Source organism: Nanorana parkeri, unplaced genomic scaffold, assembly GCF_000935625.1.
Source record: "Nanorana parkeri isolate BGI_ZX_2015 unplaced genomic scaffold, ASM93562v1 scaffold47, whole genome shotgun sequence".
NCBI lineage: Eukaryota > Metazoa > Chordata > Amphibia > Anura > Dicroglossidae > Nanorana > Nanorana parkeri.
This window is the reverse complement of record NW_017306315.1, coordinates 125,070-145,547: the sequence shown is the minus strand read 5'-3', so window position 1 is coordinate 145,547 and position 20,478 is coordinate 125,070.

Here is a 20,478-nt window from a genome sequence, read left to right as displayed (position 1 = left end):
ATCCACTCCAGTTCTCGTAAGGTCCGGAGACTGGATGGATGTGAAAAGAAAAAAAAAAAATGTGTGTGAAAATGTCTGAGTGAGATTGTGTCTGTGGTTGTGTGTGTCGGTCAGTGTTTTTGAGGGCCGTTCACACTAGTACAGTGGGTTTATCGCACATTCCTGTACAATTAACACACTGTACCACGCAATTGCACCGACTACGCGTTCTAGTGTGGGAGGTGTGTTGCATTGCTATTCATTTGAATGGCACCCCAAACTCACCTCCCACCCATAGTTCAATTGACCGCACCAGAACGCGCGGTACCGCAATGCCTTCATTCCATTGCAGTGCGACTTGGGTCGCGACTTAATGACCAAGGAGAAATGTGGGTCCTGAGGTTACACAGGTTGAGAACCACTGAGTTAAGTCATTTTAGCAGTCATTAGATGTGAATCAAAAAACACTGAAAAGTGTCAACAAAGTCATTATGCTAAATTTGCAATGATAACATGGGAGAATAAGGATCTTTTCAAAAAAGTTAGTTTTGAAAATAAGTCGCAGGATTAAAATCAAGATCCTCATCCCTGTAGTAAAGCTTTGATTATTGAGCCCATTACGTGTGAAGACTTTGTTTCAAAACATAACCGCTATGTATAGTCGTAGGGCACAAAATATAACATACAGGTGTTAATCATTTAGGGCAAGGTTGTCTGCAAACCATAATATATGTAAATCTATAATACATAGGGGATTATTCATTAAGAAGTCGAATGATTAAGGCGAACCTTTGGCTAATCCTTGCTTCGGCTGTGGAAAGCCCTTGGTTCAGCCGAACCGAAGGGCTGCTGTATGGGATATTCACAATAGCCCATACAGCAGCTGAATCGAAAGCATAAGCCTCGGCACAGCTGAAGTGGAGAGAGAACAGTCTGCCGAAGCTGGATGTTGGGTCGGCATAGGCGAACGTGCTCTTCACTTTGGTTCAGCCGAAGCTAGCCGATGTACGGCTGATAACAGCTGTACACGGCTGAAGTGAATAGCTGAAAGGGCTTCAGCTCAGGTATCCACTTGGCTCCCTCCAGCCGCTTAGTGAATAACCCTCAAAATGTTAGTGTCAGAACGAATGAAGATGTTGCTTGCCTGTATATATGTTTATATTGCAGTTAAAATTTGATTAGTTTGGTAAACTGCTGTGTTGCAAGGACTCCAAGAGGGAATTGTGTGTCATTGAATTGGCTGAGGGGGGAGTCATATTGATGTGCTTTAGAGTCCAGAAATGTCAGCAACACCATTTAAACGTGAAGAAAATCCATTTCATGACACATTTGTCATTAAAATAGTATTGAATAGTATTTGAATGACAAATGTGTCATGAAATGGATTTTCTTCACGTTTAAATGGTGTGCTGGTGATGTTTCTGGACTCTGTGAGATTCACGGTGCCACCCGTGGTCATTTCAAGCACCCGCCTGATTTTTAGGTTATTCTTTGGAATCGCTAAGGAGTGCAACAGGACATATCTATACCTTATATTGATGTGGTTGACACATGTAGGCATTCTGGGGTGTCCTTTAGAATTAGGTTATGAGTGGTCACCATTGTCTGAAGGCTTTCCACCATTCAGCTGCACCTTTTAAATATTTGTGTATGAATGCAGGGCTTCTTCCATTTTCCTTTTTTTCACACTTGGGCTGATTTACTAAAGGAGTTGTAAATTTGCATGAATCACTTTAGTTATTCAATCAAATGCAGAAATAGGTTAATAGAAATTACCTTTTCATGTAACTGGATAATTATAGTGTGTTATCACACAATAAATTGTGTGAAGATTCTCATCTCCTTCAGTAGATCAATCTTGGTGTCATTCCCCTAATTCTGCCATCTCCCTTCCCCCCACATAATTTATGGTCTACTGTTTATTCTACTCAATTCCTTCCTTGTTCTTTTGAGTCCCACTTTCTTCAAGTCTGTTTTCCTTAGGTCTGTATCCCCTTTTTTGTTGATATGTCCATGTTACCTGATATAAGGGAAAAGTCCTATCTAAAGTGGAAGTAAACCACAAAAATGTCTTGGGGGGCCCCTAAGCCCCTTCAGCCATAATTTGCACATAGACTCTGCATATTTGTTCATTATGGCTCACTATGCAAAGTGCCTCCCTCAAGCGATGCGATGTCCATGCTCACCTCCATTTCCGATGTTTCCATCATGTCCTGGTCTAATCTGCACAGAATCATACCGAAGACTGTAGACTGAACTGCGCATGCGTGGCTCAGTGTACAAAAAAAAAAGGCAGACAGGCTTGTGGGGTGCATTTTTTGCAGAAGAGACAGAGTATCTTCTGTCATACAAGTCTACTTATGCCTAACCTGGCATATAGGACCTCTCCTCAGTTGTATGTGTATACCAGTAGCCCTTCTACTGACAACACTCTTAACAAGGTCAGCATTCTGGCAGCTTAACCCAGTAAAAGCAGTTTTTGCATATAATACTTTTACAGTTGTGAAATAAAGTGCTGGTATTTCTTATCACACTGCAGAACACATACTCAAAAAAAGTTTTACCTTTCTTTAAAAGGAATGCTCGCATTGCTGTTTTTTTTTTTTTTCTGCTCTGATAGATGACCTGAAAGTGTTCCTTATTTTTCTTTCCTACTGAGGTTTTGCTCCTTAGGCTTATGTCTAGATTGCTATAATATTATACTGTAGACCACAAAAATACAGTTGCAAAGACCGTCTGTTTTCCCAGTATATATTTAGGCAAGAGAGCAAGAAACCAAAATGCTCTGAGCACAGAAATCACTAACAGGCTTTGGGCACATGATACATCCATAATCAAAGATGCTTAGTGGGAGACGCAAGGAGTTGGAAGCTTTTTTTTTTTTTACATTTGCATGAAATGGCCTCTGTAATTACCAACTTCAAAATTAAAACTGTGCAAAGAACTACATTTGCAGACTAACATATGTCTTTTTTTCTCACACAAGAAGTCTTGGCAAAGTATTTTGAACACCCATATATGGCCAAATTTTCTCAATCAATATGACGGACTATAAGGTTGTTTTGGATAATGGGGCAGTGCAGAGAGCTTTCCTGTGAGGGTCTGAAAAAAAAAAATTCAGAGTTAGGACTTACCGGTAACTCTATTTCCATTAGTCTTCCAGGACAGCAACACCAGTTGCTGTCCTGGAAGACGTTATGGGAAAGATCTATTCTTAGAAGTTACCATCTTCTTAAGGCTTGATCTGGTGCAGCTCACTCATGTGAGCTGCACCAGATCAAAAGCCCAGGCATTTGGTCACATGGTCCCTGCAGAAGGAGAACAACAGAGTTCTAGGCATCTGTTCACATATGCATTACTACTATTGGTAACACTACTTTAAAGCAAACCTATATAGCCTAAAACAAAACATTTACTAGCACGTAGCTAAGAGCAAAAGCTGTAAGCGCATACCTTTTATAGCTGGAAATGTCCCCCAGTCTTAAACTTCAGTAAGTCTACTCCATTTGTTGTAAACATGCCTACCATCTCAATACATTCACAAGCACTTGGGAGATGGTGCCTATGGCATTTTGGACGGAGTTCTCATTCTTTTGCCTCCACAACAGTGAGAACAACACTTCCAATGCGTCCCACAATAAAACATCAACAGAGTTTGGGAGAAAACTGTTTTGGTTGGTAAATATCCCATCTCATGTCCTCATCTATAAGGCTACATTCACACCTATATTTTAGGTACAATTAGGGATTCCTGCATCAGGGACTTGTAATTTCCTGCAGCAGAACTCCCAAATTTGCCATTTACAAGTGGCAGCTGTCACTAGTTCAAGGTAATTATCCGGTGACAGGGGCAAAACACATGTAATCGTATGGGATATAATTACATGCAGTTAGAAATCAATCACTATCCCTGGACGCATTTATCGATTTGGGATTCCTGCTGCAGGAATTGCAAGTTCCTGATACAGGAATCTTTAAGTGCACCTACAAGAGTTCTACTTGTGTCCAGGCAAAATAAAATTAACCACACACACCCACAGGGCTGCATTAACAGGGTAAATGCTCCAAGCCACCCAGAAGATTGAACCAGTGCAGCTTGAGTCCCAAACCAGTAAATAAGAAAAAAAAACACCTATACTCAGATTTGGCACCCGCTGAAAAGTGAAAGCACCTGTCCTGTGTCCCTTGTTGTAATGTGTGATTTGATCATATGACTGGGACTGCATAGCTAAGACCCACCAACTGCCAGCCCATGTTCAATGAGAGCTACTCCATTGGCCTGAGAGGTGGTCCCATTGGACGGTGAAATGGCAGTTAGCAGTGCTAAGACCCCAGTAGCAAAGTAAAATTAAGTCAGATAGGGGCATAGAAAAATCTTTACTAATCCACAGTGACTCTTTCTTAAACCCTTGGGAATGTCAAATAAGGAGCAATCATTTCGACTAATTTACCAATATTTGAGGTTCCCTTACCTGCATTGCACTGTGGATGCAAAGGAGCACAAAGTAAACTCCAGAGACATTTCTGAACAATTTTGTCTCAAAGAGGGAATACATTTTTCCTGGTTCTAAATCTCGCAATCTGTAAATGCCACATACACAGTTAAACTGCACACTGCTACAAAATATGTGGAAAATACCACTAAGGTGCTTGGTAACAAAATAATGTATAAAAGCCTTTTTTTTCTTCCTTCCTCTTTGTTTTTCCTATAGTCTTAATATCTTTTTCCATTGTGTTCCTTTGCATATCTTTTTGTTCATCTTCCATTTAGGTGCTGGTAATACAACCATTCAAACAGGACAGCAGAGAGGTGTATACTGACTCTTTGTACCTGTTCAAAGATCGGTTGTACTCATTTATAAATATTATATATATATAAACTAATGAGTAACCCAAAAATCATTTGAATCTACTCATCAGTTTGAAAGATACTGCTGCTTAGTTAGTGTAAAAGCATGTTGTTTATTGCTTTTTGAAGTACAAAAACGAAGTTTGGATTTGGTTGGGAAGAGGGTAATCCCTTCTCTTTTTTTTTTCTAATGATGTAGGACTCATCCTACACCAGGGAGGGAAAATTGGTAATTGGGCCCAATTTTGACAATTCACTTAGTTATTTTATTTTAGAGTTATTTTGAGGGGACAGCAAATGTACAGTTACTTTGCGCAGAAACAGATGCATTTTGTTCTGAAGAAGTTGACTGCCTTTATTTAAGTGCATTCTGCAGCGCACTACACTTGTGTAACTTGGGATCCTCAGCATCTTTGGATTGCAATACTTTATAAACTTGTCCTGTAAGACAGGCCGATAATAGTTCCTGCAGTGGACATAAATGGCATAGGTCAATTGAGTTAAAGATTTACAGATCCTGCTATTTAATTATATGTATTAATGCTATGATTTCATGTTGGCTTTTGCTGCCATTCAAACACAAGCCAACAGGTTTGACGAGTACATTTTACGTAATTTCCCTCACCATGTATGGCCATGTGTTTGTTACATTACAAGACTTTTTTTTTTTTTTTTTTAGACTCCTTCCTTTACCAACACACCATCTCTTTTCAACTAAGGTGTTTTAGTCCAATAAAATTTTGTTTGTGAGCAGAAAACAGTCACATTTTTGTGGCAATTATATTCTGATAACCCATTCCTTGTTCCATCTGAAATTTCAGAATAGTTTCAAGATTACACTGCAGTATATAGAAACCATCACAACGTAATCCTTAAAGCCCAATTGAACCTTCCACATTTATAACTGAGCTGCAGTCAGGTTGCAATAAATATGGATTTTTTTTTTTATTTGTGTACTTTCTACTTACTGCAGCAAAAGCTCAAAACATCCTCTGCTTTGTCCTAATGTCAGATGTTTCTGGTGTAGCGTGTATCAGTTGCTCTACATGGTTATGGGCTAGTATTTTCATTAAAAACCGTTAGGAGGCTTTACTGAATAATAAACCTGCGAGATGCATTTACCGTCAATTTCAATCTAACAGGGTATAGTCCTTGAAAAATTAATGTACATTCAGAATGACAGGGTTGGTTCAGAAAGTTTCAGAAAGTCTGGGAACCCATGGATCAAGTCCTACCTCCCCTCTTTCTCTCATATGGACTCCCAGACCATTTACTCTTTCTTTTTTTTTTGGAGCGACTTTCTTTTATTATGCACTATATTCTGGGGTTTCCAGCAAGGTTTGGTTTTTTTTTTTCTCTTTCGTTCTCTCTTTTCATCTCTCTCTCTTTCCTGATCTCGTCTTTCTTGCTTCTTCCTCCTCTTCCTACCCTTAGCCTTATCTCTTTTCCTTTTTTGGCTACCCGCACTTTATTATATGGGGACATGGGGGCAGGTTGAGGTCCCAGCACCTTTCCTCCATGTTTTGGGGATTATATAAACTACTATGCAGTCCGGTGTACATACACCTGGATTTAAGTGATTTCTCAGAGAGCTTATTTGTATTGTAGATTGTATATTTCCTTATGGCTTTGCCTGTTGTTAACCATTATGTTTATTACATTCTTTTGTTGTAAAAATGTTCTATACTGAAATTGATCAAAAATGTATTGAACAAAAAAAACACCCTCTGCTAGTAGCACGCCTAGAATGCCAGATCGCAACATAAAGTACAACAGTCCGGGTCTTAGTGGGCTTACATACCCCCCTGCACACTGCTCCAATCATTAATGCCTACTCTCCCTGATCAGCCCTGTTGATTAGAGCAGTGTGTAGGGGGGAGCATATGGAGACCAGGACTGCAGTGGTCAAGATCTCATGCTTCTACCTGAAGTTGTTTTTAGCTTTTGCAGCAGCAAACAGAATTTAAACAAATAAAGAATATGCCCATATTTAATGCTGTGTATGCAACTGGAGATTCCTACAGTAGCTTTGTTTGCCTTTTAACCTGAATGCCAGCAGTTCAAGCATTCAATGTGCCTTTTCTCCCGAATGACAGCTGTTCTGGCAAAGCTCCAGCAGTTCCTGGTGGCTTGTCACCGCCTCCTACACAATATTATGGGTCAGTGAGGCAGTCCATCATAGTGATAAACAAATAGGAATGTGTGTGTGTGTGTGTTGAGAGGGAGGGAAATGGGGGGAAACTACCAACACTACCCGAAAGTGTCATAACAATTGCTGCGTTCGCATGCTATTGCACAGGCACTAAATACATCAAGAACTCAGAGCTACGACAGAGAATTCAGATAGAATTGTTTTATCCAATTTAAACAACACATAGGCGTCTATTCACTAAGCTGCCGTAGGCAGCCGAGTGAATGACTGACCTAAAGCGAAGTGAGCCGAGCGCTGTTCGGCTATTCACTTCAGGCTGGTACGGCTGATTTCAGCCGTATATTGGCTGAAATCAGCTGTACATGCTCTACATCTCTCTGCAAGTGGCCGGAGCCAGCCGTAAGATCACGGCTGGCTCCGCCCAGCTGTCAGAAGCAGGCTGTCGGCCGGCCAACGGCCGGTCGCTCAGCCAGCTTCGGCTTTCAGCGCTGCTTAGCCGTAGCCAAGGCATATGCCATCGGCTCGACTGAGCTACTCGGCCAAGTTCGGGAGGTGTACAGACTATAGTGAATAGCCCGTACAGCAGTAGAACCGAAGGGGTCCTGGGGCCGAAGCTAGCCAAAGGATCGGCTGAAGCTACGGCTAGATCCTTCGGCTGCTTCGTGAATAGACCCCATAGTTTCAAGCTTGGCATCTCTTTAATAGCATGTGAATGAAGTATTGCCCATTCAGAACCGAAGTAACATATTCACTTTATGTTCTGCACTTTTTTGTAGAATTTTAGAGCTGTAGGGATGCTAAACCATACCAATGAGCAGCAATTGATAACTGTTTTCTTAAAGCCAAAAAGAAAACATTTTAAGCAACAAATAAAATCAATCAGCAAACTGTTAATCTTGTTAGGAAACAAGAACACACTTGCCTCGTGGGATGATAAGCCACTAGCTGGATTTCAAGAAGGGGTTTATGTAAATATACATACTTCCTTTCACCACTATTGGCTCAGTGGTTCTCAAAAGCTCTACTACGATTTCCCTATTCAGCCCTCAAATACTTCAAGTGAATTCAAGTGCTCCAACAGTTTCAGAAGTGACATAATTACTTAAACTTCTGCAGTGTTTCCATTCAGGCCAGATAGATCAGATTGTAGTAGTTATTTTTCAAGAAACACTTAACCGCCACCAATGGTTCTAGTAAATATGTATATTTGTTGCCCCTGCTGATTGCTGTCGTATACATTGTAGTTAACTGGAAGCGGATGAGAAACACAGTCTGTTTTCATTCCTTATAATTTTTTCACCCATTTTTTATTTTTAAAGTGTATCTAAAAAAAAAGATAGATATAGATGTATAGAAAAAATTGTTATATAGCGGCCTACAAGTCCACAGATATGCAGGCTACAATAGTTTAAATTTTTTCCACCATTTTTTCCTTTATTTTGACCTGGTGATCCTACCAGTGCTTCGTGTCCTGGGGTAACAATGCTTACTCACTGTATCTGTAGGAACAGAGTTGTCACCCTAAGACTGCAAGTGTTTTAGGACTATAGAACACTTTTCCTTCTTCTTATCTCCATAACATAGGCGAAGGTGTTCTGTAGTTTCGGAGGAGATCTGGGCAGGGCTAAGAACACTGCTTAAGCACACGAAAACAAGAGCTCATTGGATTTCTGTCAGGATTAGCAGGTTTATTTCTGTACTTGCAGCATTGTTGAAGAGACAAAACTATTTTTTTTTTTACATTTTACCCAGACAAACATTTAAAACAACCTAGAAATAGGAATAACTGAAAGAAGGCTGAGTGAAACTGAATACTTCATATGTCATTCAAGTTTTAACTCTCTTTTTTTCTTCAATCCGGCTGTTATTCAGTGCTTCCTTTATTATTTTTATTGAAAATGGGCCTTGTATTCTTCATCTGCTTACCACAGTAATAATAATTTAAAAAAAATTGTGGAAAGGAACAGGATGGAACATGCAATGTGCTTTATTTTTAAAGAGGGAAGTAAATATATAGAAAAGAACATTAAAAAAAACCTAACCTTAATTGTAGACAAACAGGCAAATTATACTTTTGAAAGAAAAATGGAAAATAGATCAAAGACTGAAATAAAAGGTTTCTGTGTATATACTGTTAGAGGGCTGGTCAGAAATTAGGGGCTCCTACCTGAGCTCCCGTACTGAGGGAGAAGTCCCTTTGTAATCTAGTATGGGGTAAGTAAGGTGGGCGCTGACCACTGGGGGAGTCTCAATCAGGTAAGTAAAACTGCTTTCAAGAATCCCCCTAGACAAAAATGAGCAGTTAACCCTTGTAGTACAGGAGCTAGATAGGCTTTAAAGTAAGCTAAAAAAAAAATCAGTAGACCTTCCCCTTCTGAAAATGCTGGTTGTCTGGCTGTCATGCTGAGCCAGTGGTTTCAATACTTTTCCTTGCATGTGATTGGGTACTCTTTGCAAAGTGAATTTTCACCACATTCACTAAGCTATGGGAAACTTCCCATGCTAAACAAGCAGCCTATATGCCTTTAGCAATTCAACCCCCAAGAGTACAAACAGGTTTTTTACAACAAGAATTAAGAGACTACAGATGACACAGTAGTTTTAAAGTGGTCAGCAACAGAATAATTTTAAATAGCAATTGTAGGCCCAAATTTACTAGAGACAAAGAGCACAGGCTGGGGCTTTACTACAAGAATTAAAGGAGAACTATGGGATACACCTTTTTTTTTACTTTTTTAATTTTCTAATGATACAGGAGTACATTTTGCAATGTACTCCTGTAATAAAAAATACACATAAGCTTACAATTCAATATAATATACTGTGGGCGGGGCTCATTTCTATGCTGGGAAGCGATCCCGACAATATTGCCAGGATCCTCCTCTCCCATTAAGTGTCAGCAGCTTGTAGGAGCTGCAGCACATTCATGAGAGCCTGTGCAGGCGCAGCAGTTCAGGGCTCATCCTATCGAAGTTTATTCATGTCATATCACATAGGTCTACAAACACTTGCACATCCATCTCCGCAGTTTGTCCTCCACCTACCCCTCTCTTCCCTCCACGCTGCTGTTTCCAGACAATACACATCGCCACTAAGACAGTCAGTTCAGCTCCATCCCCGCCCCCCTCCACTCCATGCTGCTGTCTCAGGACATGCACAGGGAGAAGAAGAGATAGAGACAGTAGCGTGGAGGGTTTGTACGTCCGAATACGCACGGAAAATCGGTCATGTGTGAATGGAGCCAAAAATCTAAAACGCATTATTATTATTTATTATTATTATTATAAAGAATTTACAGTATATAGCTCTAACAGTTTGTGCAGCACTCTAAAATATAAAGCGAGGCAGTACAGTTCTAATACACTTCAAAGTATTAGGAGGGCTATTATATGATGACAAGAGTAGATTTTAAAGAGGACTTTCACTAACTTTACTGTCCGTTTTTTCTCAACGGGTGGACGGCAAGAGGTTAAATGATGTCTCATAATCTAATCTTCTTCTTTCCTGTCGTTTTCATCCGTCTCTGCAGCGCTGCTGCGGATGTGTCCGATCCAGCGCTGACTCCTCTGTCCTTGCTGGCACTTCCTGTCCCACGTTGTCTGCATGCGGGTGCCCGCATCCATAGACTTACCTTGCGTCTCTCCCAGCCGAAAATCCAAACTGCGCATGCGTCCACCCCAAGATGCTTTGCGGTCGCCCGAGCAGTTTCGGATTTTCGGACGGGAGCACGCGGCGAAGACAGGGGTAAGTTTAAACCGCTTTTAAAGCGTTTTTTTTTTTTACTTTTTGCATATATCTACTGCTCGCTAGCAGTAGATATGTGCAAAAAAAACGGAGGGTTTAGAAACCCTTTAAGCCTTTTTATCTCTACCATTAATTATGGAGTTGTTCAAAGAGGTACTTCAGCATTTATGTTTTAAATATGCAGACAGATATAATTTATGGTTGGCGTCACATTTTCATTGCCCTAGGATGCTAGAGAGTCTTACCAAGAATCAGTTTATCCCATTGTCTCATTATTAGCTCTGATGAGAAATGTGATATATACGCAAACTGCTTTTGATTGACAGATTTTATTAGAGAGGTTAAGCTGTGTGAAGGCTGCAGAAAGTTGCGGATAAGGTACAGAAAATATATAGAAATGTATTGGAACACTTTTTTTAAATGTAAAAGAAGACCTTGGTTGAAGTTCACTTCCCATTCTGGGCACTTTCCCTTATTGCAAGCGAACCCACAGTGTGTACACACTCCTTTGCTTTGTCATTGTGTTACATACATTCTCTAATGGTAAATAAATGTTTGCCTACTACCTCAAGCACATGTTTTTTTTTTTTCTCGTGCATTCATCTAAAGGGGGTATATTTTGTAAAAGATTACATCACCGAGACGTTTATTATACATTTATAAACTTATACTTTACATACATTTTAATCTATTTATACAAAACCATTGTATTACAATGAGACATTTTATTCAGGATGTATTCACTACACTCAGTTTGCAAGGCATGCCGGGCTTTATAACTATTTGCAGTCTCCCTACAACTGTCTAAGCCAAATGGTCCACTCTGCAGTCAGTTTAATCTGATTTATTCAGGCCAACTTCACAGAATCGGCCAGTAGAAAACCCCTGCTCTTACTTGATATGTGCTGCCTGGTGCTGCAAATGGTAAATATGAAACATTAGTTTGCAATATATCACATTTATCCAACTAAAAAGAAATGTAAAAATATTATGAACAATTTAAAATGATAAATAACTACCATAAGCACAAATACATAAAAACACTTAAACACTATGCATTCACTTTAGATATCTCACAGGCTGCTTTGTGCATGAGAAATTCCATAACTTATTCCTGTTTGTGTTAAAAAATACAAGAGAACAGATGTCTGATAAGCATTTCCAAGTCATCACTAATACACTAACACTAAGAAGAAAGGTAAAGATTATTATAAAAACAAACATGACTCTCCCTTGCCCAGAATTTATCTGATCATGGCCCTAGACATCTGCTAAGAACTGACTCATTAGGTAATGTCATTAACCAAAGAGTGAGCCTTGTGCAGAGGGATACCTTCTAGAACTGGCTACCAGTAGCAAGCCCATGTGACTTGGATAAGGAATAATCTAATTAATAATAATAATTAATATGATTTATTTACTCTATTCTTTTCCAATATGTATATTTATGTTATATTTAAGTTATCAATACTAATAGAGTTAAATACTGTATAGAGAATATTAGTAGTGACATGGTTAACAATTTTGTCAGTAACATACATGTTTTTAATTCCATTTGATACATTGTATGTGTATTGCTATTTGGAACATTTATGATGAAATCTAGCGTATACAGTTATTGTTACATGTCCCGCTACTGCTAAAGTGTTTTTTAACTATCCGTTAGCTCTGCATGTTTTTTCTAATACCTAGTACTGTATTGCATGCTGGGGGGGCTTGGTGCAATTCGGTCAATGTTATCCTTTTCCACTGACACCACTAGTAGGTGATCTAAATGTTTACGTATTTAGTATTTCTACATAAGGAAAGGAAGATTCACAGGCATCACAGTCTTTTCAGCCAGCTTTAATTAAGGGTTGGAGGACTCACGGCATGTGTCCATGATCAGACTGAAAATAATCATCTTTTAGTGATTATAGCTCCATGAATATGCAGAAGTGCTGCATGGATCAGTTGCTATGCAGAAGTGTAGCCCGAGCATGCATGTTCATGTACTGGGTTGGGAGGATGCAAGTAGACCCATTGTGTCCTTATCTCGGGAAAACAAAGAAATCCTGTAGGAAGTCCAAACATGTTGATTAACTATTCCCTAGAGAACAATCTGCATGAGGTGTTACTTGATACACATAAAGACTAGTGATTGGCTGAACACCCCCATGTTCAGTTCAAAGTCGAACTTTAGAACATGGAAAAAGTTTGAATTCGAACTCAAACTCAATCCAAGTCTATGGGGCTAGAACTCCGAAAATCAATTGTCCACATTTTGAAGGCTTATATGGAATTTAATGGCCATAAAAAGGGTATGGGGATTAGGGTTCTGCCCTGGGGGACATGTATCAATGAAAATAACACTTTTAAAAAATACAGTTTTTAAAGGAGCAGTGATTTTAAAATCACTTAAAGTGAAACAATAAAAATGAAAAATTCCTTTAAATATCGTGCCTGGGGGGTCCCCTTAAACTGCCTGTAAAGTGGCGGATCTGTACAATGTATAGAACCTGCTGCAGCAAAAATGACATTTATAAAAAAAAAAATTACATAAAGAAAAAAACAAACAAAAAAACGTGTGGTTCCTCCTCCCAAATAGTCCCAGACCCTTAAGGTTTGGTAGGACTATTAGGAGGGACCCCATTTAAAAAAACATTTTTTTTTTTAAAGTGTGGGGTTCCCCCCAAAAGTCATACCAGACCCTTAACGTCTGGTAGGAATTTTAGGAGGGACCCAATGCGAAAAAAAAAGTGCGTTGAGTTCCCCTTTAAAGTCAAACCAGGCCCTTGAGGTCTGGTAGGAATTTTAAAGAGGAACCCCACACCCAAAAATGTTGAAAGAAAATGTGGGGTTCCCCCTAAAATTCCATACCAGACCCTTGATTCGAGTACAGGCCTGGCAGGGCAGGAAAGGGGGGGGGCGAACGAGCGCCCTCGGCACTGGGAGGGTGCTTTTCCACGGTAGCCCCTCGAGAAGCACCTTCTCCCCGTGCCAATTGGGACAAGGGCCTCTTCCCCACAAGCCCTGGGGCATTGGTTGTGGGGGTGTGGGCTGGAAGCTTATTTGCCTCAGGGTACCCCTGTACTTGTACCCCTACCCATTAATTAAGGGGTTGAATAACCCTTTTAAAAAGAGGCCAGACTTTTGAAAAAATCCTTTAATTGAAAAAAAAAAAGACAAGATTTTGACAAGTCTTTTATTAAAAAAATTAAAAAATGCAGGCTTGATCACGACGTCCAGTGTTGTCCACGACGACGAGGACTCGACGAAATAAAACAAGAAAAAATAAATAGAAATAATAATGTAAAAAACGACGCCTGCCGACCCGTCCGCTCGCGAGGAACTGCCGCCGCAGAATTGCATTTTGACAGATGCCGGCAAAATATAAACAAATGGCCGGAGCTAGCGGTGACAGCTAGCTCCGCCCCAACTGTTTACAGTTGTAAGGCATCTGACAGGTGAGCCATGATTGGGCAAAGTCATCATGACTTTGCCTAATTATGGCTCTTACTGAGTACTGTGCCCTAATTAGGCAAAGTCTTGCACCTGACCTGCGGTCAGGTGCAAGGCTTTAGCCAATCATGGCTCACAAGGCACAGTGCCTTGTGGGGCGCTTGGCGGGCGAACACACGAACTGCCAATGTTAGAGTTGAACGCATGCTTGACTCGAACATCAAGCCCATCCCTAATAAAGACATCCATCATTGCTCAGTCTATCCAAGACTAGCTGGACCAGGCAACAGTCCCACAATGTCTGTGGTTACCTTTAGTTATGCGGTGTCATTATACTGAAAACACTATTTACAATTCCAATTTGCTCCATAGTTTGAGTTCAAAATTACAGGCTCAGCCAACGCAAGAGGGCTGCTGAACATTGAGGTTTCAAGATGCCTACTCAACTAGGGTAAAAATAAAGTTTAAAAATGCCTTCAATGTTTAACATAGAGTTCTTCACAATTAAAAGAAATGAGTTGCATACTTAATGTTTCTACATTCAGAAGTTGTCTATGCTAAACACATTTCGTATGTAATTTGCTGTGTCTGCAAACTTTGACTTTAATAAAGAAATATTGAAAGTAAAAGAAATTAGTCAATATAAAATATTGTGCTCAAAAAGCAATGAAACAGAGAGAAGTGTTTGTACAGGCTTTAACAACAAAATATCTGCATATAGTCATATATTTTATGACATAATGAAGACGCTGCATTCACACAGAGCTGTTGTTTCAAGCCATAGTATGATAAATGCTCCCACGCAAAGCATAATGCCCTACAGAACATATTTAGTGGATAGGTTTAGTCATGTGCTCCAGGTTTCACATGGCAAGATATAGAGGAAAAAAAAACAAATTGGCTGCTGGCACCTATGTTTTCAGACCGGGATGTTATTCCCAGGGTTTCTAGGGACAATGCAAATAAAAAGAAAAAAAACCTTTATGTTTTTATTTCTATTATAACTATACTTAGATAAATATGTGAGATGGGACAGACACCTGTTCCATTAGGCTGCTGGCTCTCAGGTCTACACATTTCAATGAATAGAACAACACAAAGAAGATCTAAAGAACAAAAGCCCATGGAACAAAGACACAGCTGAAAGGACATAATTTTCTATTACAGAAATAATATAAAATATCACTTTAACCCATTGTCGACATTGCCAACTGTGTCAGGAGAGTTTTTTTTATTTTTTACCCCTTAAGCTTTACAGTATTTATATCTCTGTCAGCAGAGGCAAGCAAAAAAAAAAGACATACCTAATAAGTAGAAACAAAGCAAAAGGTAACAACCAATGAACACAGAACAAAAAAAGTTTCCCAGCACATTTACCAGTTAGCCAGCAAAAATAATTAATTCTAAACTTTTTTCAACAATTTTCTTTAAACACAGATGTGTTAACTGTATACAAATAAATATAATTGGAAATATATGGGAAGCCACTCTACTACACCCCTGTTAAGTATGGTATCCAACTCTAACAGAGTTCCCATCTTGGAACATATATAGCAATGAATACATTGAGGGCAGGTACACCTGGAGGTAGCCCATTCCTCCTTAAAGGTGCAGGGACACACCAGAAGCTCAGCATATCACAATGGCAGCTGAAGACTTCTAGCCTGTATCTGCACTAAACACAGCAAACAAAACAAAAATGGCTACTGTTCTGATCAGTATTACTCAGCTTGGTGAATGTGGTGAAGCTCAGTAAAAATTCACAAAGAATATCAATCATGCACAAGGAAAGTAAGGAAAAAAAAGGGGCCAATCAGGTATGCTGCATGCCCATTTGCTGACAGGTGATGTATGTTGACAGGGGGAGAGAACAAAGAGGTGAGTTCATCAGCCTGCTGTAGCAATTTCAATATTTATTCACAGGCGGGTGAGCAAGCCGTGCCACTTAACCAATTCAGTACCAGAATCTTACACCCCCTTCATTACCAGGCCATTTCTCAGTTTTCAGCGCAGGTTTGGCTGAGAATTCCTCTGTCACGCAAAACACTGTAACCAAATTCTTCTTAATCATTTTTTGAGGCAGATAGAGCTAACTTTTAGTGGTATTTCATAACCACTTTTTTAAAATTGTGTGCTATATAAATAAAAAAAAGGCCAAAAATTGAAAAAAGCCTGTTTCTTTAATTTTTGTTTATAAATCATAGCAAATTAAAAATGTCAGGACAGTATGAAAATCCCCACATGCACTGGTAGGATGGAGGTGAAGGGGTTAATTAATAGATGTGCAGGATAAGGGAGATGGAAGTAGTTGAAGTAGTAGTAGATGAAAGGTTAATGTACAGGTCAGAGCACAGATAGAATGCAGATAATTTAGAATGGAGAGGAGGGGGCTGAAAGGGTTAAAAAAATGTACTCATCCATTTATTAGTTCCTGTACTCTCCCCTGCCTTTGATGTAAGAGGAAGGGGATAACCAGTCACAGCGATCACAGTATAAAGAGCCGGTCTGATTGGCTCTGTGTACATAGCCATAGCTCTTCACTGTCTAGTGACAGCGGGAGCTGCGGGTGCAGTGGCCGTGGCCGTGCACACACAGGTGTTCACAGGAGGACGTACGGGTACGTCCTCACGGAATAATGGGTCCCGCAACCCGGCCGGTCTAAAAATGTGGGTAAAGTGCATGTACGGCCCAAACATTTTTCAGTTTTGGATAAAGTATGGAAGGGTTAGAAATCCCTCCCCCCCGGTTAATTTTTTTGTTGTCCTATTGTAGAGATTACCCTTTACTTCTAATCCTGCTGATGCAACAGGAGAAGAAATCTTTCCAAAGTGAGGGGAAATCACCTCTTAGAAAGCTGTCACAAGAACAAGTGCCCCATTGAAAGATTTGCATTCTCATCCTATTCTGGAACTAGAAAGGAGATCCTTGCTGCACTCCTTATCGGGATTCCCATATGGATACACAAGCGGCTGCTTGAAATGACTGTCGATGGCGCCGCCAACAAACAGATAGTTGAGGAATGTCACCAGCACACCAGAGCGATCATTACAGCAAATAAGCAACCATTTATTGACGTATGCTGTCTCTTATCTGCAAATGAGAGACAGCATACGTCAATAAATGGGCGCTTATTTGCTGTAATGATCGCTCTGGTGTGCTGGTGACATTCCTTGACTACACGTCCTATTCTGGGGACAACTGTAAACTTTCGGATTATCCATAATTTTTTGTCCAGGTGACAATGATCATGAGAACAAATAGAGACGGTGAATGTCCCCAGAGAGGACAGCAATAAAAAGAGAGCTTCTAACCTTTATCTACTACATACAAAACATTTGGCTATACATACATTTTAACAGCAGAAGGGAAAAGTCAGATCACCAACCATACACACACACACAAATAGGTTGGACTTGATGGACATATGTCTTTATTCAACCTCAAATACTATGTAACTATGTAACCTGGCTCTGCTATATATCAGAAAAGGAAATCAATTATACATATCTTCTTCACCGCACTATACATATCTTCTGGCCCTGCGGTCTGGTAGAGCTATGTAAATTTGAGGACAAGATAGACAGAAATACAAATTCTTTGACCGGTAAAGCTCTCTTATATGTTATTGATCTACGTATTTAGCAGTTAGCACAAATGCTGGCACAAAGATACAATGAGGGGAATTTATCAAAATTGAAGCAGGCATAATCTGGAGCTGTTTTCCATATTACCCAATCATTTTCTATCTTATATTTTTCAAAGCTTAACTGAACAAACTGAAGAGAGAAGTTGATTGGTTTCTATGGAAAACTGCTCCAGATTCTGTCTGTTCCAGTTTTGATACGTTCCCCCCCATAATATTTAGGGATGCCGATGCAAGTGACCAATGCTGGATGATCTTTTGTAATCTTTTTTTTCTGATATTTATATTGTCTTCAGCTAGTGTCTCTGGACTTTGTGGCTTTTCTTTATTGGTCAGTCTGGATTTGGTTTCTGCATCCTGCCTTTGTATTTACAACCCTACCAACATTCTGCCAGATACCTCTACTGATTTGTCCTATCACTACCAAGTTTGGCTTGTCTGACCTCAGAAAGTCTACAACCTGTTTTTCCTGCTGTTTTTTGTAAATCCTTTTGTAATAATGAAGCCATGGTCATCAGTTACAATTTGATAGATACAGTAGTATAGATGTGATGGCACAAGGGCTTTTTTTCTTTCCTTGCTGCAGGGGATTTCCAAGGATCGCCTACATTAAGAGGGTAAAAATGATACAAATGAAACTAGCATCTCATTGTATTGCATTATGTTGGGAAAGAACTTGACACTCCCGGTATAAAGCTACCAGATATATTGTCCCCTTATGTCTGCAGGGCATGATATATTATGCTATACCCTTTCCATTCTACCTTTTGTTACAACACATTGACAAAAAACATACACACACATGGAAGTATTCCTAGACACGTTATACTGGCGAATTCTGAGCTCAATGTACAAATGATTGCAAAGGAAAAAAAAACTCCTAACAATGCAGTTTGTTTGTATGCTGTACATCAATATATAGAACAAAAGAAACTAAAATACCCTTGCTTGAAATATTGTGATAATCAAGTGCAGCATTGTGTTATTGTGTCATTGCTCTCTACCACAGAACCTGTTAACAGTTTATGACTGACTTATACAGGAAATAAGTGAACCCCTAGTTAAAAAAAAAAATCTATAGATGGAAGGAGAAGATACTGTAATTATGGGCATTATGGGCATTATTGTATGTGTAACTCTATTTGGAAAGGGGGGAGTGGATATATAAGTGTAATTCTCATAAGCATGTTAATTAAATATAATGCTTTTTACTACCTGGAGTGCAGAGCTCTTGTGGCTATCTGAAAAATACTGCATATTCTTTTTTTTGCAGGACACTATAAATACAAATATCTCACACAATGCCATAGCAGGCGCATTTACACTTATGAACTGTGGTGAGGTGCATAGATCTGGGACAAGGTTCTCCAGCACCCAAGGCAAGGATGCCAAAAATATGTAATTATATATATTTATTCCACTATCTGTAATTTGGTGTAACACTGTATACATAATTACTATGTTTGTTAACAATAACATTCTACCTGTAATTCCCAAGCATATTCTTACCATGACTCCCTCCTTTAACAACAATAATATAGCTATGAAAATACATACACCAGTTTTTTGTTCTCTATTAAAAAGGTAATATAAACACAGGCTGAAATAAAAGATTTCACAACTTAGAGATGCCTTCACTCAAAATGTGCATTTATTATAAAAACATTTTTTTCACGCTGGGAAGTGAGGGGGCAGATAATTTGTTTGATTTTTTTAAGAGTATTTTAATCTGTCACACCCATGCTAGGTACATGTTGTGTTGTACATGCATGCATTTACATGATCAGCAATAGTGTACAGCCAAAACTTTCTTACAGCTCCAGTCTGTTCACACATACATTATTGATGTCTGCTCATGTAGACAGGAGCAGTAGGACTTGAATGAATGATAAGCAATTATAATGGGATTTTTTTCAATGACAGATTATAACTTTAGGATTTAAGCTGTAGGGTGTACTAAAAGAGTGTTCAAAATAACTGACAAAAAACACGCTTTTTTAAATAGTACAAAAATCTAAATGTATTACTTTGTGATTTTATTTAATGCAAATTATAATTTTACAAATGCTGCTCAATAGGGCCATTTTCCACTTTAATCTTAAATGGATTTTGACTTGCATCCTCCCTAGTTCTCTTCCTTAGGTAGAATTATGGCTGCTATATAAATAAAAAAAAATGTTTTTAGTTTTTGATCCTTTTTAAGTTGGGTATTAAAAACATTTGTGGCTAGACCAATTTCTTTAAAGTTTTGGTATGCACTGGTATACTCAACAATAACTTTTAATACAACTTTGAGGCTCACATAGAGCATTTATGTGGCAATTTGTTTTTTAAATACCCAGAATATATTTTTTTAAACGGAGAAATGGACAAAAATGGCAGTTTTAGTTTGTTTAATTCATATATTTTATGTAAAATTAATATTAGCCAAAATATTTTCAGTAAATTATTTTCTCCTATTTATCCTGATTACAGGAGTCCCAAATATATGTAAGTTTTGATACATACTTCAGCACTGTATGGTCGATAAACAAATGTCTATATTTTAAGTTTTAAGATATATACACTGATCAATCATAAATACCATGTATTTATCCAGTTTGTTTGTGAAGTGACAGATGTAGATTGTTGTGCTGCACCTACGCTTTTCACATCCTTATTTCACATCAC